We start from the raw sequence: 27846 nt of genomic DNA on the forward strand, positions 1-27846 counted from the left end.
GAACTTAGAGAAAAGGTTTTCTTCAGTGCAGATAGGAAAGGGCAAAAAACTTTCCAAATGGCCAATTTGTGCAAGTTTCAAAAGTATTCTTAAGGAATAATCAGCGGGTAGAATGAGTCCCATGTAATTTACTTAGTTTAGAAGACCAGATTCTTCTCCTTAACTCTGTTGCCTATTCAAGCTGCACTTTTTTCCCTCCACTCATCCACTTTTTTCTCCCTTTCTTATAGAGAAGAAGTAAAAAGAAGCCCTGCTTCATCTAATTTGTCTACTAAACAAAAAAAAAATAAATTCCCCAAAATCTGGGACTTGCACCACCAATATGAAAACAAAGCTAGAAACCTCCTCAACCTAATTTATCTTCTAGCTCCTTCAGTACAGAGGTCCAACATAACAACTCATTACCCATTTTCAAGGGTCAGGCTAATCCACTTATGTGGGCTATTATTCAGAGACCAAGAGCGCAATTATGCCACTCCATGACAATAACTTTACATTAGCATATTGCTGCTATCAACTCCTGCAGGTTCATTTCTGTTCCTCTGGCACCTCAGAAGTGAGAATGATGTATTTGTGTACAGCTGAGCAAAGCCTTACAGTTGCTTCAGCAAGTTAACAAGGCAATGTAGCTTGTTCTGGAACCAAGGCTGCCTGCCACAACAGACACCAAATAGCCTGCCGATCTCTCACATGTTCTTTCCTTCAGGTTTTATACATCATAGGTATTCTAGAAAACAAAGAGAACTATTTTTATAGCCAAAAAAGCAATAATGTATTACATGACTTCACACCACTACAGTATTTTCAATGGTCATAGCTACTGGTGTGGTCTTAAGAAATTAGACACAAGAAAAGATTGTCTGGGATCTTGCAAATTGAAGGGAGATGTCCAGGCAAGAACACCTACATTATTTGTGTACAAATGGTCCACATACTTGAGAAAGTTTGAACACGCTCTTTCAGCTAGAAAAACAAGACAGGAACAATAAAAAATTCTCAAGTGGTGTTAAAGTTACATGCCTTTGTAGCATCCCCTATATCACTATCTCCCCTTTACAGGGTGGTACCCTGCACAATGAAAAGAGAGGAAGAGTCTGGCTAAAGACATTAGTGTAAACCTGCTTCTTTAAGTATTGTTTTCCTTCTACAAAAGGAAGAGTGAGACAGTCCCTGTAACATTTTATTCTCCTATAAACGAAGAATACCGCTTGCAGACTTCCTGTGGTGGAATGCACTTTTCTTTTCCATACGCAATTGAAACTGCCAAGTTGAAACAGAAAAATATTATATGTATCCATGGATATCTAAATTTAGAAAGACAAATAGTTCTCCTGCCGCAATGGGGGGTGGGGAAGATGGCAAGAAACAAATTGTTATTACAAGTCATACAGAAAGGAACTATGACAGTGCATGACGTGCACAGGAGGTAAGGACTGCGTTGGGCAAGTTCCCACGAGGGAAACAAGGCTTCTGTAAGCCCTGCATCTGAAGTGGCCTGACTACGAAGTCATCACAGCTTACTGCCAGCTTGATAAGCTCTCTGTTCTAAAACGGAAAATCTTTGAGAAGGTTAACACTGTTAGAGTCTCTGCAGCCATTTTCAAGCCCTATGCCCAGTTAGCACGCAGAGACTGGCAATACTATGACTCCATGGAAGGAACTGTAATGTCTGTATGTAACTTAGACACAACCTTTCTCCTAAGTCATTGTGGTTTTGGCCTAAAGAATTTGGCCAGTAGTCTTCATAAACTTAGCTGGGAGATTTTTCCTATCCAGAGTCTGAAGCAGAGAGCTTCTAGACAGTTTTACTGCATGCAAAGACACTTTCATCAGGTATTATTATACTTCTTGCAACCAAAAAGGAATAAAATCCAGTATATGAAATGCACTCTGAACATCCCAAGGAGAATACAGACTGAAAATAAATAAATAAATAAATTTGTGACAGCTGAAACTTGTTTATTTTCTAAGAAAACAAAGTCAAAATAAGTATCTGTATAAAAATGTAGATGGTTTGGAACATAGTAAGCAGCCAACAGATTTGCTTGAGGAAGCAATTTCTCCAGGAAATATGAGACATCCTACTGTTAGCTAAAATGGAAAATAAGTTTAGTTCAAATCCTTCATGAAATTGCTAGAGGAGAAGAAAGTAGTAGCTGCACATATTTAAGATGTAGCTAAGTCAGATACAAGAACTCCAGTTTACTTAAACTGATCAAGCGAAGGAGAGAATACACATTCCCTCTTAAAACAAGATGCTGAACACCTCGACATACTTCTGCTACACTTCAAGGCAGTATAAGACACCTCTGCTGGCAGAGCAGCCCATGCTGCCCTGTCACTGCTTTCAGCAGCACTACCATGTTTTCTTCCTTTAAAGCACACAAAACTTGAATTTCTGTGAAAGGTCATTCTTTAGAACAAGAACAACAGCAGTGAAAGAGACAACACATACACCATTACTACCAAAGATTTTTCTGAAATTAAAAAGTAGCCCTTTATTTCCCTTAAAAAAAATATGCAGAAAATGCGTTTTCTGTTGACACAAAACTACAGAAAACCTTTGGAGATGCACTGCTTGGATGCTAAGCATAAATTCTTTCCCACTGTAACTGTAAAAACAAATTATACATGCTTTAAATGTAAAGTTTATTTTCAACTTTAGTTTCAGGCAACATCATAAAGACATTGTAACCTTTAAAGGAAAATATTTATATTCACTAGAGCACACATGGCTTCTGTATGGAGAGCTCCCAGTAAACAAAGGCAAATACCAAAAAGAGAAAATGGATAAAAATCTTTACGTTATGGGTTCTGAAGCTGAAGGCCAGACTCTATTTACAAATGGAGTATCAGTGCTGGAAAACTGGTGCCAAAACTGAGGCACAAAAAGGCCCTTCCATTGACCTTAAAAAGCTGGTAAAGGTAGCGATGCTCTCCTTGGTAGAAGTTCCCTCCCCAGTATCAGCAAAACTCTGTCATCAGAACACAGCTCATCAGAATTACTGCCTAATCAGCAACTGAGTTTCAATTAGGAACAAACTTTATAATTCAGATATACCTTCAGGTAGTATTATGCAATTTATAAAACACTATTTCATTCTTTAAACGCACTATTAATTAGATCCTTGAAAATTGCGCTCTCACCTTCAGAATTGAAACCTGCCATGCATTTCCAATAACTTGTCCAGAATCAGCAGACAAAGGTTACCAGTCCTTAAGACATGATGAATCCTACATAAACTTTTCAAGTCATCTGCACTTGAAAATTATCTTTATTTTGCTTCCCCACCTCTCACACACAGAAAGTCCTTATAGGACCGTACCAATCACAACTATTTATCATGAGAAACCAAATCAGCAGTCTTAAAATGATCTGAAAAGCTTGCTTTTATTTCCTAACAACATCATTAATAGAAGACATAAGAATCTTATCCAGAAGGACAGAGAAAGGGAAAATAATTACACTATCAAGGTGTCAAACCTACGATGCAGCTCATGACTTTTTAAGGATGGACACTGAAAATTTATTGCTCAAACTGATCAATTGCTAATGCTAAATCCCAAGAAACGTGTACCCATGGCCTTAAGCTTTGTGAAATATGGGTCAGAGAAGCACCTATTGTTCTGTGTGACTTGAGGTTTAAAACCGTGGTAGATGAAAACACTAAAGTATACACCCCTAAAATTAACTTCATTGCTCATTGCTATTACTGAAATTAAAACAGATGGTCTGAGGACAAAGACACCACCCAAGCCCACCAAGACACAAAAGGCCTATAAAGCCTGACTGAAAAGCAAAACAACAAAGCATTTTGTAAACAGCAGTTTTGAAATTTACTATGGAGTCTACAAATAGCTACTGAACAATGACAATTATGAATTCAGCCTGCCAAAGGGCAACTGCGTCACGCCATGCACAAGGACTGCAGGGCGTTACTCTGGACCCCGAGCAGGGCACTAGCCCCCCTACATCTCCAAGTCCTACCAGCACCACAGCAACTGCAGACCAGCTAACTCCCTCCCCTAGCTCTCTCCAGGGCTCTGTTACAGCCTGGCTCAGTTTGCCGTTCCCTTATTTTTATCACACACCAGAACACTGGGATATTTTGACTACTTACACACAGCGCTCAGAACGGTTTTGAATGAAAACAGTCAAAAGAATCCAAACAAAATTAATCGGAGGGGGCGGAGGCATGTTTTTCTGTTAAAACCTTGATGTTTAACCCCAACTTTACCTGCTAAAAGCTCACCAGCCAATTTCCACCCACCCCTCCAGCCACGGCAAAGAGCCTGAATCTCTCTATCAGCCAGCTGCAAATTCCCAAATTTATGGAAGGGGTTTTTTGTTTGTTTGTTTGGTTTTTAAACAAACAAAGCTACTTTAAATTGAACCAAATAACAGCTCCTAAAAATCCTCGTCCCCAGCAGCTGGCACATGTCTGCAAACACAAAGAGAGCGTTAAACCAGCTCTAACCCTGCTCAGGGCGCCTGAAGCCTGGTCACGAGCATGTGTTGAAAAACCCACAGGCACGGCGGTCTGAAACGCGATCCACTCTCTTTGATACAGCTCAGTAGTTTGAAAGTGGAGGGGCCATATCCTATTAAAAATAACAGGAAATCGACCACAGCAATAAATCTGAAGCTCTGGCTGCTGCAATTTCTTATCTTCCGTGAGCAGTTGGTGGTATGCAAAAAACATGCAACTTTTTCTTTTAAAGCAAAACAAAACAAACAACTTTAAAAAACTATCACTCCAAAACTGGAGATTCCACTTGAGAATAGCTTACATCAGCCAGCCACAGCCTTGGGAGACCTGGATCCTTAAGATCTTCGCCCTTGCGTGGCAGGATATCCTGTTATATTTTGATGGCTTACTGCTGCCTCCAGGCAAAACGTGTCACGGAGAAAGCGGAGTCGGTGCACGAAAACTGACAAGTCCCAAGGAAACTCATCAGAGGTTTTGGCACTTCTTACACAACTCGCGTTCTTTTCATGCGTTTTCTGCACCCAAATGATATCTGCATCTCCTCTGATAGCATTTTCCTCTTTATCTGCTAAGACAGATTAAGATCTGAGATGATGGCAGCTCCTTCTAATGGCTTACCAGTACTTGAAAGACACTGCGGTGGCTGCAGCTCTCTCTCAGTGAATCCCACTCGCGGAGACACAGCTTCAGCAGGGCTGGAGAAGAAGGCATGGGGCAGGGAAGGGGTAGCCAAGCCTCTTCCTTGAATGGAATAAACAATATAAGCCAAAAGGGTTTCGTTAAACTGGCAGAAACTACACGGAGCTTTTTGCCAGCAGAACTGTGTCTGTTGTGGGTATGCCTTGTTTTCCCACTCCTAAAAGGCAGCGCTTTGCCAACAAAACTTTAAAGACTAACACCAACAGCGTGGGTGTGGGGCTCAGCTTGCTTGCAGCACACACGAATGAAGTTAACCATGGTCCAGTTTCCTGCCAATCGAATCCCCACACCATTAGTGCTATTATTTTATTTGTTTCTTATTCTGACTAGGTCATGCAGTCATTTCTGGAGCAGACTGTTCAAGCAGGCAGCCCTGCTATGAATTTAAACTCATAGTATAAAATCACAAAGATTGGAAAAATACCAGAGACAAGCACTTTAATACAAAAGACAGGTATCAACATTAAGAGCTAAAAGCATTTCTAAAACACATCCATTTTGCCTATGTTTCAATGACCAGGACGTGCTGGTTGTATGAGATATCTACCATAGAAAGATCAAAACACTGCACCTAAAACCAAAACAACTAAAGAACTAACACAACTAAACTCAACCTTAGAGACTTAAAAAACAGAGGCTGAACCTCCCTGCACTAGAACTAATTATAGCAGAGTAGTTACAACATGTTTGGAGATCACCTCACCTACAAACACATGCTGAAAATAGGGCTTAGCTCTCTCCTGCTACCCTGAAGGAAAGTAGTTCCACTTTGGATCCAAAAGCACCCTGAAACTATCTCTCTTTGGAAATATATGTAGAAAACGGAATTGAAAGCTTCTTCTCCCTTGCATACAGCATTTTTGCAAAGCGGTTTCTTTGACTGCAAAACCTACACTTGTATCTGTGACTGTTAAATTGCCTTCTCATTTCAGTTGCCTAATTTTGAATCTCAGCCAGTTTCTGATCCCAAGAATGAGGCAGATATCACACATTTTTCAGAAGATCTGCCTCCAAGTGTAAAATCTTGTTAGGCAAAGAGATCCATTTCTTGACGTTACTTCTGGATAATCCCTTTTCTGCCATCAAAAGGATTAATAAATAAGTATGCAAAACGCATGGTGACCCCACTGGCAGGAAAATTATGCTACATCAGGAAAGGAATCATCACCAGGCCACCAAAGTGACTTTCCACTGGCATATTAGAAGGCAGAGCTAGAGCTATGGAATTTCTTCATGCTTGAGGGCTAACTCTTAACCAACACCAACCCATCTGTCATACATCATTTTATGTCTGCTTTGATTTCTTTTTGCTACAAAAAAAAAAAGGGGGGGGGGAGAATGCACTTCAGAAATGTTACGGACCACCAGATTTGTTTCATATATTATCAAAGCTAAACATTCAAGCATTTTATGGAGATTAAGAGATTAGAGTCCAGGAGGTGTTGTGTTTTTTTTGTGTGTTTTTTTTTTTTTTCCTCCTCCCTTCTTCTTCTGTATGCAAGGCTCGCTCTCTCAGTCAAATTAAAAAGAGGAGTTCAAGGTATGCTGTTAATTCCTGAGGGGAAATGATACATAACCCACATGCACAAAGAAGTTGGCTTGTGTGCGGTTGTTTTTACAGCATGGAATCTGTTTCAATCTATGTTTGTTTAACAAGATGCAAGTCTCACAATGGTAATTTAGTAAAAGCTTGTGCAGTAAGTGTGTACAATACCAGAAACAAGGGTCATAACTCTTTCCAAAGATACAAAGGCATCTACAAAGTGACCAAAACAAAAGCACTGCACAGGATTAGTTGTTTCAAAGCCCCATGTTCCAGTCAGCTTCATAATTTCAATACTCCATCTGTAAACACAAACTGATCTTAGACTGTTTCACATTCCAGCAACAAGTTACTGCTAGCGAATCCAGCACGGCATTTCACTTTTCATCTTCATTGCATTTCCATTTTTTTAAATCCATAGTATCCAAAAGATACCTTCATTTGGATAAATCAAACACTTGGCTTAAGTATTGTAGTAGAGACCCTGAGCACCTGAATAGCTATGTCCTATGAAGCTGCTCAATCTGCACCGAAGCCCTTGAACATAAAACTAGCGGGCAGTGGCAACACAGGCTGAAGAGAGGAGGTGGCACACCAGGCCTCTTTGGCAATGCCCAAACCTAAATGCTGCAGGATTACAACCGTGATCGCGTTCTGTTATGATTTCTTATTTACAATGGTTGTTTGAGGCTTATTAGGTAATACTCTGTTCTCTCTTAACAGAAAACATAGCTAAACGAAACATTAACAACAACCTCTGCTTTTTCCTATTTCATAGGATAGGTTAACGTCTTCAATCACTGGCCCGTGTTCCCAACACAAATGTGTTACAGAACATATCTGACCATGACTTACGCTCACATCTTACCTACGCAGCATCTGTGCCAGAGAACTGAACTTTTCTTTGTCTTGCTCAGCATGTGGATTGTAAGAAAAATGTTGGCTCAATGTTTGCATTTTGTTCTTACCATCAGAGCCAGGATGCAGGCTTCAGTCAACAGGCAAGTCATTTCACCAGATGGGAACCAACCAGAAAACAACCGGCTGTAGCAATTCTCAGTCAGTCATTAACAATAGAAATCAATTAACAACATTAAAAAGTTCATAAGAAATGTTAGAAATAGTTGTTTATAAAAAAAGAACACATACTTACTGCACAAGCCTGTTCTTGTGGCAGATTTTTTTGCAGCTATCAATTATGCTATAGTAAGGTCTGAGAACTATGGGTGTTTGCACTTCCAACTACCTTCAGAAATAGCGTTCCACTTTTCAGATATATTTGGCTGTAATCAACTGGGCTAATCGGTTAGCCATCATTCAATCACACATTCTTGGAGGGTGACTCACCAGATGTCAGGTGGTTTAACATGCCTGCTCCTCCAGTAACCAGCTAGCTGCTGACATTGTTTCTCCCCCATCTCCAGAGTACCGTGCACAAATGATCACAGCAGTGGAAAGCTCGTGTCAGAGGATTAATATCATTAGTTATCATGGTTAGGAATAAAACCATTGGGAGAGATCTGCAATGGCATAACTACTCCTGTAACAACCATGGGCTAAGTTACAGGTTGCCTCTGTAAAGAAAATAATTAAGGGAATGGAATCTCCTTGATGATTTGAAAATCCCTGTTTTCTAGTAATGTTCTTTTTGTCTATTTTTTCAGCCAGCACAACACAAGCATCCAATTTTTTTTTTGTTTAAATATAACATCAGTGGTGCTACCTATTTGAAGCTACTGTCATTTTAATTTAGCAAGTTTCAAAGGAGGAGTAACACATACACCACCATCTTATTGTCCTCCACTACTGACAGGCATCAATATATTCAGTACTTGCATAGCATCTGGTTTGCGAGATGTAGCAGCCTTCGACTTCAGGCATTCCTTTCAGCATTACTCTAAAGGGAAATGGTCTTGATCCCCAGGTTGGTCCAGATGGTAACTCAGAGTTGTCTCGCTCCTCCTTTCCTCATAGCTGCCACTGTTGTACCAGAGGAGCAAGCAAACAGGCTTTTCAAAGCAAGCCATCAGCACTAGAGGTGAGCTATCCAAGGAAGTTCCTAACATTTAAATTCTCTAATAAGCACTGACAGGGAAGTTTTTGTAAATGAAAACTATTTCTTCAGTGTGTCAGATGACAGCTTTGAAGCTTCACGCAGCTGCTGTGCTGGTAGCACCAGGCAATGGATTTCCTCTGAATTCTTTTGAGTGCTGATGCTTAAAATCACAACAACAGCCTGGATGGTTGGCTTGGGCTGGAGAGCCCAGTCCCACAGCTGGCACAACACCAGAGCATGCTAGGAAGAACACCACACTGAAAACACTTTTAGGAGCAACACAAGGAAGCAAGAAGAGCAATCCTCTGGAAGTTAATACTGAAGGAAAGATGACTCCCGTTATTGAAGCGCGTTGTGCAATGCCTCGTGACCAGCAGTCCCTTTCCTGTCTCACCAACTCAAAACAATAAAAACAAAACCCACACAATCTCTGTAGGCACATTTAACTACAAAAGGCACAGCAGCACTAAGAATCAATGCACAAAGGAAAAACAGGGGGTAAGCCATTCCCCCTGAAAACACACTATGAGAACGAGGGAGAACACTGCTAGTTTCGCCCATTTTTGCAGTGCTTGCTGTCTCCAGCAATGCTGCCATTAAAACACTGTGCAGGCCAAACAAGCCAAAGCCTTTCCTCTGGCTACTTTGCTTAAGCAATAACAAAGCAATTCATCATGTAACCAAACAAATAAAACACTTTTTTGATCCTTCAGCAGGAAAAAGCATGTGTAGATGCAGACGCACTGAGAGCCAACGATAACTGAAAGCGCTGCAGACTTAAGCCATGCTCTATGTATCCAAAAATGTACACGTGAATTATAAGGGTATCCTTGACCATCTGCAAAATAAAGTCAGCTTTTCCGTATACATTTCTGTAAAATCCAGATAATTTCATACAGATACATGGATTTTACAAGCAGGTGCAATTTTTAGTAGATTAGTAAAGTGAGAGAAGAAATGCCAATACACACCTCAGTCTCTACAATTTAATCCAAGTAACTTGCACTGAATTTTTATCTAGTCTGGACAGCTATTAGAAATCCTGTCATGCAGCTCCTAAATCAGGTTTGAAATGAAACAGGGGAGTGATTTGGGATGGAAGCACTTTAAGGAAAGAGTTAATGAGCACAACATGACTAATACCTAACACTGACAGTATTTCTTCTACCATGGTGATGGAGCACTTGGGGGAGGGACAGGAGTATTATTATTAATCCTCTATTACAGATAAACCTACAAAGAGAGAAAAAGGATAGAAAGAAATACTCAAAAGTTTCTTAATAACCCCAACCAACTAGAGAAACCAACAGTCCTCAAGGCTTTATAGAATTCCTTTCTCTAATCCAAACTGGAAGTGAAACCATCCTGGAAGTGCAGAAAAAAGCTCTGTAGCGAAAGTGACTGTATCAGTATGATTAAGGAAATCCTCTTCCTCCAGACTGGCTTCCCCACCACGATTCTACAAATTCAACTAACCACATTCAGTCTGAGCACTTAACAGCTATACATGCTCCCGGAGCTCTTTCAATTAGTAAATGTAGCACTGACCTTAAGCGACCAAGAAATGAGAGTCACCACTCCATGAAATGCTACAAAAATAAATCCCAATGAATGAAGAACTGAAGTCACCTATCCTCTACAATTATACTACACAGGTGTGTTTTTTTTTTTGTGCTCTAAACCTCCAACAGAATATATTTACTCAGTGTATTTTTTTTTAATTAAATACACTAAGTTAACATTGTTTCTACACTACTACCCAATAAAATGAAATCCACTAGCCTTTGAATGTCACAAGTATTTCTCTACGTTACACCTCAGCATCAAAATGTTTTGCCTGGACTTGCTACAATTAACACCTTGCTGACCATAGAAATCAAAGCAAAAACACTTAAAATGCCTTTTCTTTGGTTTGCTATGATTCAGTTTATACAAAGTTTAATCTGGAGAACACAAAGAGTGCTAATTTTCCTTCAGAGTCTGAATCTGCCCTCCTGTTTGGTGCTGTTGTGATTGAGGCCAGTTCTGTCTACATTACCAGTAAATGCTCTGCCTCACTTCAAAATTACCAAACGTAACCTAGGGATTTCTGGATGTGGCAGCAGAGGGAAATTAAACCACTCTGGAGCCACCTTCAGAACCATTTACTGACCTCCCCTGGTCGCGGTGCAAGGATCACTGCTTGCTCTCCCCTCTCCTCTGCCAGCTGCATGGCTCTGCATTGCTTCTTTGACTTCGTTGGCCTGAAAGGCTTCAAGTACAACCCCAAGTCCCTTATTTGTATGTATGCTGCTATACCATAGGCACAGTAACAACAGAAAGCATTGCTGGAGTAGAAAATTACATGTAAGTGACACTGCCTCAGACAGGCTTAGAATGTGGAAGTTGGCTTAAGAGAGCTATAACTGGATCTTCACTCGATGGTATCTCTTTGAAGCCTCCAATAACTAAAATTAATTTCTAGTTTTTAAATGCAATGCTCACACTGTAAATCCAAAGAGCAGAGGTAATTGAGAAAAGTAGTTTTAGACAGAAACCTCACCTCTGGTGAAAAAGCAGCACAGTCTAGCAAAGGGACAAACAAATTATTCTAAAAGATGAGATTTTTAAGGATCTCGTGTACCCAGACATGTAAAATTCGCCTTCAAATCATGTATTTCTGAAAACTAAATATGTGAATTTCCTTGAAGGTAGTTTTGGAAGATAGTATTGCAATCCTTCAATACGACAGCCCACAACAGAACCTCCTTCACTGGCGTTACCCAAACATGTTTTGTTACACTGTGCAAATTGCTGGACTCTCGATGCAAGTTATAAGTACCAAAGCCAAACACTGATCCAGGCTAATAACTCTCAACAACTGAATCGTATGGCTGCTGTTACACCTAGCAGAAACCTGCAACACCGATGTGCTCCAAAGGTCCGACCCTGACTGAGGAATGCTCTCTCTCAGCAGAACGCACAAGCGCTCTATATTTCCATGCACGCGTGCAGTAAAGACAAGGTCTTAAACCCATCGTGGTGTCTGGTTTCATAACATATGCCCTTCCTTATCAAATGTCATTTGTATTGCCATGCCTGCATCTGTCTGCACAGATGTCATCCCATGTAATGAAGCATATGGGCTTAAGCTGACATTGTTTGCAAACAGGAAGAGCTTTTGGCAAGCGGGATTTAACATAAAGCGTTCTGCGGGCTGCCTCTCTTAACCCATCTTTGGTTGGCTCCTCTGCTCAGCTAGGACTGGTAGGCTACTTTCGGAGAGGGCAAAGAGCCAACCTAACAGATGGGCAGAAGTAAAGTCATGCCAAAGAACCAGAATGTGCATCTAATTTGATAATTAGAGGCTGAATTTCCCCTTAGAAATATTGCAGTTGCAGCGCACACCAAGTTTCCAAGCTTAAGGGCAAAAGAATATGCTTCAGTCTATCCAGTTGCGGGTTAATTATGAAAACGCCAACAAAAAAAAAAGCCATGAAAGAGGGTGGAGACCAACCATGGGCTCCAATCATGCAGGATCAGTATTCCTCAAGGAGAAATGAAATAGAGAGAAGGGGAAGAAAGTAAGATTAAGCCTTTACCCTGAAATAGCTCTCCACAAGGGACACCTGAAAATCTTGGCCAAAACAGCTCTGTGGCCTTGCTGAAAATAATTTATGCTGAACAGAGATAAAAGCAAGGAACTGATGGCCACTTTACAAAGCATTAAACACAGCTTTCCTGTCCACAAGGAATAGCCAAGCCAATAGCTAGTAAAAGGCAAAGGACAAAGAGTGTTTATGGCTCAGTGGAAATCAAACATAACAATGTACACACATACTTGGAACCATCGACAATTACCGTCTTGGTTTTGATATACAGTGAGACAGAGCTGTGGCTACTAAAAAAAGTTAACAGTACAGGAGAGAAAGCTGAGGACCCGTCTGAAATTCTGCTTCTAACATTTGACAAGTTTTCATGCAATAATAGAGCGGTCCCTTAATTATTCTAAAAAGCTCTGTTAAAGCAGGCTCTTCTCCTCCCCAGGCATCTCTTTCCCTTCCCCACCTTTCTCAAGGCACTTTCTTCAGCAGGGTGAATGCCAAGAGCCATGCAAGACACAGTTGGAAAAAAACATTGCTCTAATTCATTTTCCTCTTTCCACTCTTAAAGTGACTCTTTATAGATTTACACTCACATTGACACTGGATGGAAATTAGCTCTCAAGCTCTCATTCACATCTTCAGAGCAGAAGAATTAGCCACAGATCTAAAATAATTTAAAAGTGATAGCTGCTACACGGCTAAAATCACATGCACTGCTTTACAGACCTCCACTGAGACATCTTCCTCTGAAGAAATTTGTCAATGAAACTTCCTTTGTTCACCTGTCAAATTCTGGCGAGCTACTTCCTGAGTATAGCATGAGACTTAACTGGGCTTTTGTTTAATTACTACCAAGACAATGACGCTCAAATGAAGAGCATAACATCAGCAACTGAGTGAAAGCAATCAATTAGGATGCCCTTGAAGCTGGCTTTCAAGTGAAAGAAAGAAGCTACTTGTCCTGTGGCCATAGACAAAAAATTAAAAATATAAATCTGTCATTTGCTAAAGTAATACATGGTTCTAAGAGGCAAATAAATTAAATTACAGGAAGTGCAAAGGAGACGAATCATTATGAAATAAGATCAAGATTTTACACCATAGTGCAGCTGCCACAGCAGAATTAAGTTAGTGGATTAACATGAATGCTCATGACAAACTGGTGCAAACTCTCCTGTTTAACTCTGCCACAGGTGTCATATTCAGAAAGAGCCTAAATGATTTAATAAATGAAGCAATGACTTCACAAAGAAAGAAACAGAGGCCATGGAAAATTTCAAGTAATAATTAGTTTCTGGGTTCACTCTGGCATCCCAAAAAAATTGAATATGAAAAAAAAAAAAAAAAAAACAAATCTGAAGACTTGATCCTGACGATTCCCAAGCTTAGTACTATATTTAAATATAAAAACACAAAAAGAGCTAATTCCTGTTAGATAGCGGTAACACACAAGTTGATGTGAAATCCTTAGAGAAACATCAATTGGCAAGGCAGCAGCTGCATTTGCCAAACCAAACAACTCTAAGCAGGGTGGTAAGACCTAAATACAAGCCTCAGGACCTTCATATTCACCTGTTACTTCACTCCTTACTTACACTGAGGATTGCAAACTCACCAACATTATAGGCAAATACACACCCCGAGAAGCAAACAGCATCTATTATTAGAAATGGCCTTACACACATACAGAGGTCCACTAGAAATCAAGATCATCTCATCTCCAAAGTTATCCTGAAAAGAAAAAGAATGTATTTGGAACATACCTGAAACCAGACCCTGAACCAGACCCAGAACCCCCAGACCCATACCTGAACCCAGAGTCTGCCACAGCAGCAAGGGAAACCCATCAGAAAAAAGCTCTTCACTAACAGTACTTTTAGACAGAAAATGAGACTTACACATAAGGGAGAGGCAAACGGCTGAGCAGGATACACACCAATGACAAAATGTCTGCCCGTGGTCTAAAGAATGCGAGAACATCCCAGAGGAGATCTCACCACATTATTATGAAAAGTCCATCCTGCTTTTTGCTTTAAAGCCTCCTATCTAGATGTACCTTTTGCTTTGATAAGTAAGCAACTGCATCTGAAATCCAGCACAGTTATACTCAGTGTCCAGATTTTTCAAGCTTAACAGTATGAGATTATGCTAAAACGAGACTATGCTAAAACATGTATTTCAAGATTAGAAGAGTTCAACCCGCTTCCTACTTTGTCCCTCACCTGCAGGCAGATGCTAAAGTTGAAAACATAGAATCAAAGAATTCTCACCTTTTGAAGTCAGGTTTGCTGCTTTCACAGTAACTAACAGAAATCTCCTACTTGTTTTATTAACAGAAGCCAGAAGGTCTCCAAAGTGCCACCCTAGATTTGAGCCAAACATGACACTGTGCACGTCACATACTTTTTTCAGCCAAAGTTCACAGACAAAGGGTTATCAATCAAACAAAAGCACTTTCCCCGCGAAATGCCAAGAAAAGTAACAGAGTGGCTGGTTAGAGCAAGTAAACAACACAGTTCACAGGATTCGTATTGTCGAACCAGAGCTATCACACAGGTGAGTTTACCCTTCTTCCCGATAAGCAGACATCTAACAAACTGAAAACAATCCACCAAAATACCCACACTTTGATGCAATACGTTGAGGACCTGCTCTTTTTTGACTCCTGGAAACTGAAGTCATCAGGCTCTGGCACAGTGAAGGACACTGCTCTTGCAGCACATACACCACACCAAAAAAATAGTAACACCTTAAAAGTAGGACTTCACAGAGAAGGAACAAGAAGCTATACAGATAAACAGGCCATTTAGCTTTTTGTACAAATTACCAAAGAACACTGGTTCTAGACAGAAGTAGTATTATTTTTCTCAGCCTGTATGTTATTACAATAGCACATGCCATTAAACAGAAAATCAGAGAAAGCATCAGTTAGGAAGTTATTTTAGAGAAAGTGAAGAACGCGGAGAGGAAAAAAAATATCAGCCTCAAAATATATAATTAAAGTAAAACCTTCATTACAGAAATATTATACCGGTGCCTTCTGAAAGAGATTGTAAAAATAATGGAAAAAAAACAGTGAGACAGGAAGCTTAAACACAGCTAATCTAATGATGCCTTTCATAACACAGGAAGCAAGCACACTACCAAAGAGATGACAAAACCAGAGATTATTTGAGGTGTTTACTTATTCCCAGACACAGCTAAGAAGTATGCGAAAGGAACTCATGTTAAGCACATCAATCTTTCTGCTAGAGCTTTTTGTTTTAAATCCTAGCAATTGCCTTTGTAACTAATGAACCTCTAGGTTTAACGTAACAGCGCCTGACTTTACAACAAGTGCCAAGAGTTACTGACTGCTCCCATGTGCTCACCTTTGGAAATGCAATTTCCTCTTACAAATGGATGTCCTGATCCTGCAAACCTCTGCTCGTGTGAACACTCTGCTTTGGTCAGCAGGGCTGCTGGTCGTGCTGGCAGCAGTGGGGCCGAAAAGCACCGGTCAGAGGCTTTGGGATGCCATGAGCACTGGCTGGGCTTCCTGCTTGGGGCTTATCATGATGCCACCTTCCCAGACGTGTCAGATGTATGAGGTACCAAATACATTTACTGCAGTCCTGAATAACTTTATTGCATTTTTCCCCACTCCTAGAACATAACTTAAGGATTGCACTGGCTTCTCTTGCATAAGACTCCAAGCCACTTTTATCTAATTATGCCACTCCACAACTATCTCCAGGAAAAGATCTGAATTTAAACTAACCAAGTCTCAGTAACTATGCCTTATGGCCTACCTGGTGAGAGGAAATAAAACACAGTTATCATCATGATCCTGGCAGGACAAGGAGAGAACAATCAGTGTTCAGTCCTACCAGACACAGCAATTGAGCGTCCTTTTGTTTTTAATTTCCTTTGACCTTAGAGCTTGTCCTTGTAAAGTTCTCACTGTTGGCAAGCTAAGTCATCTATGTTTAAATAAACTTGGTACACAAAGTGCTTCCACGTTCTTGATAATGTCTTCTGTGCACACTTCCATCAGCTTCTCAGAGCCATGGTCCTTCCGTCAAGAAGGGATGGAAGTACACCGACTACTGAAAACATAACACGGGAGACTTAACACACAGCCTTCAAGGAAAATACATGCAGACAAATACTGCAGTTGATTTCAACTTGTCAAATTCTCCGACACACAGAGCGACCATGTCATGCACACATTTTTAACTCCTGATACACCAAAACTGCAGGAAGAAAGTTTAGATAGTTTATGGACAAGTCAAGTCACTGTTTTTCCGATGCCAAATGCAACAACAGGTACGGAGATAGGCGGCACATGAGGCAGTCACACATGGCCTGCAATAAACCTGGTCACGTTTGGGAAGATACAAATTAATGGTTTTCACTGGCTGACAGAACTACAGCATCCGAGTCACGTTATAAATCTTTCTGTATTTCCCTACCATGATGGGGTAAGAGAGATACCGTGTTTAAAACAAATAAACAAACAAAAAAAGCTTCAGTCTCTTTTCCTAACAGGTGAAGGTTTGCTACATAAAGACTTCAAACATCCGACCTTGACAACATTATTCAGAACAGACTCTTTGCTGTTTGGCACTTTGCACAGTCCCTTACACTGCAGTGAGCATTCGACATCCAGCACTGTCGGTTTGTTAGGCTGGTCAAATTCCTTTAGCTTTGACCTCTGCACACGAAGATAGCCATGTATGCCAGCAAAATAACTCAGTGAGACACCAGCAAGAAATATCTGCATTCAAGTCGTCATGCACAGTTCCCATCTCCATGGGATCGGTTTAGCACCTTGCTTAATGCATGCTGCATTTAGACCCGCTGATGCATACGGTACTGATGAAACCATTCTGCAAGCACCAGCACAGCTTGAATCAACCTGGCTTGGGCACCACAACCCAAGACCATCATTGACAGGGCAAGAATATAAATGGGGGAGCAGATACATGGCCAGTCAATTATCTCAGGATAAAGCAAATCAAGTGCATATCAAAGTATAGGTACAGAAGTACAAAATATTGCAAAGGAGGTGAGCTTGTCCAAAGGGACCTGGACAAACTTGGTCCACGTTAACCTCATGACGTTCAACAAGTCCAAGTGCAAGGTGTTACATCTGCATCAGGGCAATCCCAGCCATAAGCACAGGCTGGGGGAACTCATTGAGAGCATTCTGTGATTCTACCATCATAAAGCTAGAGCACTGTACATTTTTTCTCACAGAGACTTAAATCTTTCACCAAATGCTCCAGTGGACTGTCTATTTTAAGATTGTCCCCATAGCAAAGTACTTAGTATTCTTGAGAAATTAATATAATAAATCATATGGCTTATTATCAGAAGTTTTTCACGGTAAACAGTCTAGATTCTGTCTTAATCACATACAATCACTCTATTACCAAAGAAGGGTATTTTTCAACACTGAAATTTTAAATATTATTTTATTTTCATTCCCCTGTTTTAATTTCTCTTAAAGGCACTCAACAAAATCAACACACATTACATTCTCAAAACTGTGGCTACAGCGCTCTCAGGCTGTGGTGAGCAGCCTGTTCAGGACAACCATCCACCACCCCATTTTTCCATTCTAAGAAACTACCTGAATAATTGAGGGTTTCCTTTGCTGTCACTGTCATAGCCTTCATTGCTCTGTTTGACTGAAACATACAGCATGAAGAGACTAGGAAGTATATTTCTTCTGCTTCCATCCAAGGTTAAAAAAAAAACAACATTGTAAGTCAACACTAATATAAGCATAAAGAAAGCAAAATTCAGAGGGATTTAACAGCGGACAGTATTTTCTGAAGTAAGCTGAATACCCCACTCATATAACAATTTATTTGCACTGAACTTACTGTCAGAAGTAAGCTCAGGCAAGCTCACAGTCTTGCCACTCATGAATATTTTAAAGTAGTACTCTGGAGGGGGTGGAAAGAAGTGCAACATTTCACAGCAGCATGCAGAGAGTTAGCGGTACTTGTCAACTACACTAAACACATAAGGCTAACATGAAAGTACAGCTCCATATGAACAAACTTGTATCGTAACACTAGGTGTAAATACTTAAGTAGGAAAGAAACCTTACACAGCATCAACAGAAGCTGACACTGCTGACTTACTGTAGTGAAATGCCTGACCGTCTCCTAAGCATACCCAGCCCTTTTTAGACATTTTGACAGATTAATTAGTACATGGGTAACAAGCTTCATACCTAAGTCAGGCTCTAGGAAAACTGTAAGAATATATCGATTTCCTTGTATAAACCCATTTGTGCATCAGAAGGAACAAATGGGACACCATTAGGCAAGGTTTCGTGTCTTCTGAAAGCAAACCCTACCCAGACCAACCATGTACCCTTTCAGCAGTGAAGAGTCGCACAAAAACATACCCTACAAAAGGAAAGAGGTTTTTTTTGTTTCTTTTTTATTATTTTTTTTCCTACAGTTCATACATTTCAAACTAGGCACAAATGCATTTTAAGGCACCAAGCTATCCAGGGAAACATGGACACATGGAAGAAAACTTGCAAGACAACTCTGTCACTGTTCTTCTCTATTCTCAGAAAGAACCACAACAAAGTGGGAAGCAGCAGCATGTAAGTAGCAATAGTGTGATTTAGCATTCTCTGCTATCACAGATTCCCACAACAGTCTTGGCAAAGTTGCAAGGAATCACAGGACCGACACTCAAATATGTCTACATGACATGTTTATTTTGTAAGCAGAAACTTGCCTTGTCTACTCTCTAGTTTGAAACTACCAGAGCTCTTGAAGCTCTGCTAATATTTCTGTCTACCAGCAGAAGACTGCATTAGCCATCCCCTTAAGTTAGCAGCCAACTGCTTTACTGGTAAAGTGACCAAAGCATTTTCTGAAACAGACTGAATCTTCACAACACTATGAAGAATACAAACAAACATCCAGACAACCTTGTAGCTCTAACTCCCTTTAAAGTACGCCAAGCAAGCAAGAAAGAAAAAAAATATACTAATAGTTACTTTTATTTCAGGTGCCCCTTTTCCAGGACCTTTGAAATAAACTTATCAGCTGATCATCTGCATTCTTCATCTTGTGGCAGTTCTGCTCACACTAAGCATTTTGGAAAACTCTTAAGGAAGAGTGCAGATTTTCTCAGAAATCTCTCTTTTATATATTTGGGGCAGGACTTTCAAGGCCTGTTCCCACTAAAAGCATCAGAAAATTTACTGAACTTCAACATGTGACAAGTTAGGCCAGTGAATATATTACTTTTCCTTCTTCTGTCCCTCCATCCTGGTGAAAAACAGGCCCAAAGTTTTGTGTAGAAATCCCTTTACACATTGCCGCACCTTTAAAGGATCTGAGGTAAGCGCTGCATATCGCATACACAGAAATTGTGGGGTTTCCACTACAAGTGGGATACAGTTTTGCACTGAAAGAATAAATGAAAGCACTGAGGGAAGGGGTCTTGATGAAAATGTCATGTATACAGGATCTCAAACACAGGATCTGGCTCCTATGAGTTGAATCTCTGATGGGCAAAGCCCCCTGATTTTGCCCAGGCTTGTCCAAAAACCTAGCTCAATTAACATCATCAATAAAGAGCTAAAGGCATTTTATCTACAAGGTAGTGAATGCCTCCTCTCAAAAGAGGGAGTTCCATGATAAGAGCTAATCTAAAAAACCCGAGGAATGCAAAGTATTTTGTCAGTTGTAAAAACACGACAGAATTGCACAAATGCAAGTTAAAGCAACTACTGGTAACCTCACACTTCTCCTACCCAACCAACTGACCTCGGGTGAAGGCCCGACCAGTGTCCACTGGGTAGCTACGCCTTGAACTGATGGAGTCCCAAAGGACATCAACTTTCTTGTACCTTCACAAGCTATTTCCATTCACCTTGCTTTCCAAGTTCAGAAAGGCAGCACGAGGCCATCGTCCAAGTAGCTTGGGCCATTTCAGTGGGGAAGTCAGAAAATCAGTTCATAATGTTTTGTAGAGAGCTGCCAGACAGCCAGCAAGGCAGCTCATTCTGGCTGGTCAGGTCACCTAAAAGTTGCAGAAAAACATGTTTTTTATCCTTTGAGTTACAGTGTAGTTTTCTGAAATTTCTGTAGACAAAGCTTATCTGTGTTAACACCACACAGACACTAATCTGCCTACATGAGTTGATTTTTAGATGGGTCACACTGCCTGCTACTAATATTTTCCCCTCTTTGTCTTTTGCAAAAGTAACATTTGCAGCCTATAGATGTGCAAGAATTCCACAGCAGTCGGTACACTACCATTTGACTATATTTTCTTTGAAAGGCCCACTCACTGAGTTACACAAGACCTAGCTACATTCTGAAACTGGTCCCTGTGTTAGTCATCTGTCTGACTGTGACAGTCATTCAGTTGAAGAATGTAGAAATATTTGCAATAAATACACCAATTGGAAAGTCTTCTCCGTCCATTAAAGCACATACTAGAAATTGCTGATCATCAGATAACTGAATTGACTAGTAACTAATAGCAGTGCTCCTCAAATGAAGCCTGACTGACATTTATGTTCTTCCCTAAAACAGCCCCGGCCACAGCAGAGCATGCCTCAACACATTAAAACATGCTTCATTTTTATGAAAGAGTTAAAGTCACAAACAAGCTTTCTGTGAATCCTGATCATACACAAAAGCAGAGTATTTCAATTCTACCTGCACTGCCATTAACTAGAGCCACCACAGTGGAGCACGGGAATTCATTACCCTGTTCTAGCAGCAGCTTACCCTACGTCTCCAAAAGACATAAGAAACATCACACCAGACACTTGTAGCATGATCTGTCCTAAGGGAAATTTCTTAATCCCTGTCAGATAATGGTTGATTTATGCCCTGGAGCACCATAGTTAACATCCCTTCAGCTGTAGCTGTAACTGTTCCTCCCATCCCTACAAACAGTTCATTTTTCTTTTTTATCCTACTAGGCTGTTGGTTTATATGTTCTCCTTCAACAATAAGTATTACTGTTATTTGTATTTAAAAAGTACACAATGATTTAGCTGTATTCTATATGCTGCCTTTCAAACTACACTTTACACCTAGTCAATGCATTGTACCAAAGGGTAATTATCACTTATTAATATCAAATAAGTATTTTGCACATATATATCCTACCTCCTCTAAGTGATAGCACTGACACAAAGTTACACTCATATTTTCAGTTCAACTTCATATGAATATTTTTCAATCTCTTTTCTTTGATAGGAGATCATGAATTCAGTATTCCAGGTGAATTTGAACACCGGTTTAATAATCTCCTTCGCGTTATTAACACAGCATTTCACAACAACTGCGGTCGTTTTTTTCTGCCTGATGGAGGTTCTGCATTAAGAAGGTGCACAGGTTCAAATAAAATACTGTTAAAAGTATTTCTCCCCACCTTAATATATAGTTAATTTACAATCCAGTAACATGAACAAGTAACTTGATTATTATTACCTCCAACATGCATATTCTTGAATTTATCAACATCATCTGCTGTGCTTCCCTTTTACCCAGCTTTCTTGGATTCCCTTTCCAGTCTTCTTCAATCTTGCCTAATCCAAATACTTTTGCATCATTAGCAAGTTTTGGCACACCATCATTCATCTAGTTTATTAGATCACCAACATACATGTTCACCACCCTCTTTTCAGAGTTGTTTCTACATCACATGGTAATTTAAGGTTTACTGACAAAAAAAAAAAAAAAAAAGATGTATTCTTAGTCATAAAGGAGATCATTTCAGCCAGGTACCGGTGAAATAAACAGGAAAAGTACATTCTTTGAGAACTAGGAAACAGAGTTGCAACTTCAAAAAGTCTTGCATGGTGTTGAGCAAAGCTTGGTATCTAACCTCCTTACATTAGCAAAACACAAGAATGCCCCACAATACAGAACAGCACAAGGGGGTTGTAGGACAGTGTATACAGAATATCACCCACTGAACATTTCACACATCTTTTCCCTGAAGAAAAATCCTTTGTTTAGAAATCCCTCTCAGTATCAGTTAAATTCATGCTTAATTAATACTAAGTTTGTAGTCTCTTAGGTTTTATCTTCCTAGTTTTTTTTGAGAAGCTGTTCATTTATAGCTAATTATAACACATACAACTACTTATTATGATAGAAATGATAGCAGAAAACATATTTTAAAACAAACGTGCATGCTTCTTTCCCATACTTCATGCTGCATCATAGTCTTGCACCCTTAATTACAGATGACACTTCTAGCATTGATAAGTCTGACCTTGAGAAATGCTTTGAAGAGCATTCTTGAAGCCTTATGTACTTTCCCCTGCATCTAAAGCCAAAAATACCAATCAATATTGCTCAGAAGGCACTGACTGCATTTGCATAGTCACATTACCTTCATTTGACAACCGTCTCATTTTGGTAGTTCCCTAAGACTAAGCTAAATTCCACGATAGTATGCACTGAAAGTTGAAGATGACAAAATTAAATGTTCCAAATCCTTTGATCCTTCAGACAAAGCCATCCCTGAATTCATGAAGTGTTTAAAAAATGTTCAATTGTATTTGTTAACAAATAAAAAACAGCAACAGATGTAGTGGAAATCATGCTCATCAATTCAGAAGAAAAATATCTCAACCATGCTGCCTTAGAAGTATTGTTTTATTGATTCCTTTATTTCTTACATACCAAAGCACAAGGTGTGAAACAAGCGTCCTGATAACGTGCACAAACCAAAAGTAAAGATGCAGTATAAACCTGTCTAAATCAACTTCCACTATTTCATGAAAGGGATGAAGACGGAGTCAACAAAACTCCCATCAAGCACCTAACATCAGCTGTCCAACACTTGAATATTCAACTCGGTCCTTGCAGACTCCAGAGTCCTCCCCACTCCCTCATACTTGCCAAAAGTAAGAAGACAGGGGAAGAGTCATGGGAAGGGCTCCTGCTCCAAGGCCTATTCTGACATTTATGAGGAGCCCCATCCCAGCAGAGCATGCGAGATGTCATCTTGTAGGTCACCTTGTCAGCTCCAAGCTCACTGCACACAAATCATAAGGGTGTGCAGGAGCCCTGAGCAGAAGCCGGGCACCCCGCAGGACAGACTGCACTCGCTTTTCAGACAAAATTTCAGAGAATTTTGTGCAGATTCCTCGCAGAAGGACCAGTGGCACAGCGCATTACCAATCTCCTCTTCTGGAACTCCACAGAGGACAACAGGCCAAGGCGCGCTGCGCTCGTGATGGACATCAAAAAGACTTTTACGGCACCTGCTCTGCATAAAAATTAAGCCTTTATCAAAGTCTCCTTGTAATTGAGCTGGATACACATACACAAATATATTACACACTAAATATTATAGCCTAGCTCCTGCAAAGGCTTGCATACATGTTTATCATTACATATATAAAAGAAATTCCCTGGTTTCAAAAGCTGTATTTGTGAGAATGAATTAGAGCACATGGGTGAGTCTTTGCAGGACTAAGACCTATAAGCCCCTGAGCAGCAACATCTCCTGAGAACTTGCTACGATTTGCACATCACCAGCAGTTTATAACCCCCTCTCAGCTGGCTAACCCTTGCAACAGGGAAGGACTTGCTTCCAGCTGAGGAGCTGCAGTTAAAGTTCACTTCTTCTCGCACTGCACACACCTATGCTAAAATTAAATCCGAATTAAAATGAGCTACTTGAGTACCATTTAATCAAACACAGCCTCGCTGGATATGAGAGGAAACAATGATGAGCAGGCCCTTTGGCTGTAGTGGTACCAAGCAAACAGAGAAAAAGGAAACAGCACAGTTACCAGAAGTAGGTAGGTAGGTAACTTTTTTATTATTATTAATAATAATAAATACTTTAAGATTGGAGGAGCCACCGGTGGCCAAAACAATTTTCTAAGTGTGCAGGAGCAGAATTATTTCATAGAAAGCCATTCCATGCCTATGTTGCGATAACTGACTCATGGGCTTCTGCTGGACAAGAACGACCAGGAGAGCAGTCAGGCATTAACACTGATTGCTAATTAACCCCCACGACCAACACTGCTCCTCTTACAGAAGCATATAAAAGGCCTGCTTAAAACTGTTTGTCCAAAGCAGACACAAAACCTCAATTTGCTCCCAGATCAGCCCTGCAGCCCTCCCCCTGGCCTTGGTCTGCACCACTGCATCCTCCGAGACCGCACGCTGCCAGTCCTGCTCTCAAGCTTGCTGCACACGAATGCCACGGCGGAAAGGCTCTGCCACAGAGTTTGGGGACCGCCTTTTAGCTGACGGGCCGTTCTTTCAGCCCTAAGTTTCGCAGAGCTCCCAACTTTTGTATCGCGACCCATTAGATACACACAAGTGCCCTCTGCCTGCAAGCAGCTCTGGCACAGCCTCCCGAAGAAACCGAGAGGAGTTGAAGAAAGTCCTGCCAACAGCAGCACGGGGCCTACAGCTTACTTACATTCCTATAACATAACACACGCTTAATGCTGTGCCCCGTAACGAGGGCTGGATGTCAGCTACGGACCCCCAAGGGCAAGCACGAGGGCTGTCACCTGCGTGCCACGACACCCCTGGACGGCCGGGCAGCCCCATCAGGGCTGTCTCCCCCCAAAAAAAAAACCCCTCGTGATACAGAGGTTGGCAGGTGGCGGCGTGTGATGGGGGGGAGCCATTTTAGAGGCATGCTCCCCCAACCCCGAGGGGTTCCAGCACCTAGCAGCACTTCTAGAATAACCCAAGCCGGCAGTGATTATACAGAGAGTTTAAGGGGAAAAAAAATAATAATAATATATACTATATATATATATAAAGCAGCAGCTTCAGGTAGAGGTATGCCTCCCAACTCCAGCACCAGGCTAGGTGCCAAAAACCCCCAAGAAAACTTTCTGGGCTGCAGCACGTTGCACCGCAGCGGGCACAGCCGGCTGGAGGGACGGATGCTCGCCACGGCGGCCGCACACACACCAAAAAAAGGGGGGCTGAAAGCACCGGGACCGGGCTCCGGGACCCCCTCCCCGACCAACAAAGGCCGCGGCGGGGCGGCGGGGGCGGGGGGGAGCGGCGGGCACCGCGCAGCGCCGAGCGCCCCCCGGCCGAGCCCGGCTGCGCCGGTGGCTGCCCCCCGAGCCCTGCCGCCCAGCCGGGCCGCTCCCGAGGCGGTGCTGAGCCCCGAGCCCTCGGCTCCTTACCTGCTGGGCGGCTCCGGCTCCGCGGCTGCGGGCGGGGAGCAGCGGCGGGGCCGCTCCCCGGGGCGCTGGGCAGGGAGAAGCCGCTCCCGCCGCCCCGGCCCGGCCACGGCGGGGAAGTTCGGCGGGGCGGCGGCGGCGCCCGGAGCTCCTGCTGCCGCCCGCGGGGTGCGGGACGGAGGGAGGCGGGCAGGGAGGCAGGGAAGGAGGGAAGGAGGCAGGCGGCAGGGCGGGGACGGGCGGCCCGCGGGGGCGAGCCGGAGGCGGCGGGGCCGGGGCCGGGGCCGGGGCCGGGGCCGGGGCTGGGGCGGCGCGGTGCGGGGAGTCACGGCGCAGGAATGCCAGGAATGTGGGGCGGCCGCTGAGACGTCGGGGACACGACTTGGGATTTCTTTTTCTTTTAATTTTTTTTAAAGACTCTCCCCCCCACCTCCTCCTCCTCCTCCTCCTCCTCCTCCTCCTTTAGGAAAGAGGAGGGCTGAAGCCCCCCCGGAGGAGGGAAGAGGAGGGAGGAAGAGGAGGGCGCACGCCGCTGCCAATGGGGGCGGCTGCCCCGAGCAGCCCTCCCCGGGCGCGGGCAGCGCTCAGGGTTTGGGGCCGGCCCGCGGCGCCTCCCCGCCTCTGCTCCGCCTCCCCGGGCCGGCAGGGACCGGCCGGGACGGGCTCTCGGTGCTCCTGTGTGTCCCCCCCCGGGGCAGCTGGGTGCCCCTCGCCTGCAGCCTCGCCTTGGGCACACGCCCCGCCGAGCCCCCCCATGCCTGCGGCTCCCCGCAAGGCAGGGAGAGGGCTGCGGGAGAGGGGCTGCTGTGGGGGCATCGAGCTGTGTGCTGGGGAGCGGGGTGGGTAAGACGTGGTGCTGCTTTGAAGCAGGAAGGGTGCCCGGTGCTTGGCAGACACGGGAACGGCCTCCCAAAATGGGCATCGCTTCCCAAACTGAGTATGGCCTCCTGACGCAGTCACGGCCTCCCAATGTGATCAAGACTTCCCAACGTGGTCAAGGCCTCCCAAAACACTCAAGGCTTCCCAACACAGTCAAGGACTCCCGATGCCTACTTCAAGAGAACATGCCAAGGGGCTGGGGAAGCAAGCAGTGCCCTCACGAAGGCTGGGGCTACCTGAAGGTGTTGAATGGAGTGCAGTGGGCTTGGGTGGTGTGATTGTTGGAAATGATGCGCACACACTCTTGCTTGTCATCGCTGGTGGCCAATTTGCAGTTATTTCTGTGTTGCATTACATTTGTGTGAAATTATCCATGTGCCCGAAAGCGTACAGGAATACTGTTACCTGCGGGCACCTGTAGAAATGTCAAATGGCGGCACGCTAAAGCTGTGACAAAAGAACTTGAAGATTTTAACAAATGCTAAATATATGAAAAATAGTGATAAATGAGGAGTGGTGCTCTTTCTGAGTTGCTGTGTATTTCTGCTACTTGTACACTTAAGCAATATGTGAGCAGTTTCATTGGAGCCCAGCTCACTTGGATTAATAATGGTAAGAGGATCAGGAGCTGAGAGGGGGAGAAATAGCACAGATTCTTGATTTTGATAGATAAGTAATTGTATTTAAATACCGTATGTGGAATCACAGGCCTATGCCTTACCTCTGGCATAATATTATTATAATTACATTTTGCAAGGAAAGTCCTTTTCATCTAAGACTCTCAAACATTTTACAAACACCACACCTTAATGAAGTAAGTAATTATCCCCATTTTACGTATAGCTACACCAAGGCACTGAGAAGTGACACCATTTAAGATTTCAGCTTGAATTATACTTGACCGCATATAGATACAGAACTATGAGTAGCAATCTGGAAGCAACATCGGGTGTCAGAATGAGATGATAAGATGGAGCATAGAGCTGCTGTGCTCTGAATTTTTTGCGGTTCAACTTTGTGCCAGTAAACGGCTTCTTCCTAGTGAGTGGAAGGTTGCATGAGAGGGTAGCATGCTTCAAAACTAAGGCTGAACATGTTAGGCTCCTTTCAGGCTCTCCCCACACTGTGGGAGGTATAAGGTCTTTGTTTTTTAAGACAGTAAAGATTGACTTTTGCAGCTATGCCTCAATGTGGTGTGCTGGCTGCCTGGAGTCTTCCAGTTGAACTTGTGGTTTAGCAGCCAGTCACTTTTACTCTCACAGGTCTCCCTGCATTTGGAGAAAACTTATTCAGTTACCTTCACTGGAAATAATGTTAGAAGAAGCATAAACGTGCTGACAGATGAAAGTTCTGGAGGGGAGATTTTCTGTATCGGCTATCAGCAGTGCAGTTCCCTAGAAGAAATAAAAACAATCAAAATAAATACACAT

The 27846-nt window shown here is 42.3% G+C and overlaps 1 protein-coding gene across 1 annotated transcript in view; it reads right to left on the reverse strand.

Moving 5' to 3' along the window:
• PTPN14 (protein tyrosine phosphatase non-receptor type 14) overlaps positions 1–25975 on the reverse strand; it is a 110222-nt gene extending 84247 nt beyond the window's left edge. Inside the window, exon 1 of the mRNA XM_068675972.1 lies at positions 25541–25975. The gene's annotated coding sequence lies outside the window, so the exon portion shown is untranslated. The remainder of the gene's footprint in view (positions 1–25540) is intronic.
• Between the last annotated feature and the right edge of the window lie 1871 nt (positions 25976–27846).

The sequence above is a fragment of the Anas acuta genome, chromosome 3 (genome assembly GCF_963932015.1).
Source record: "Anas acuta chromosome 3, bAnaAcu1.1, whole genome shotgun sequence".
NCBI classification, from domain to species: Eukaryota; Metazoa; Chordata; class Aves; order Anseriformes; family Anatidae; genus Anas; species Anas acuta.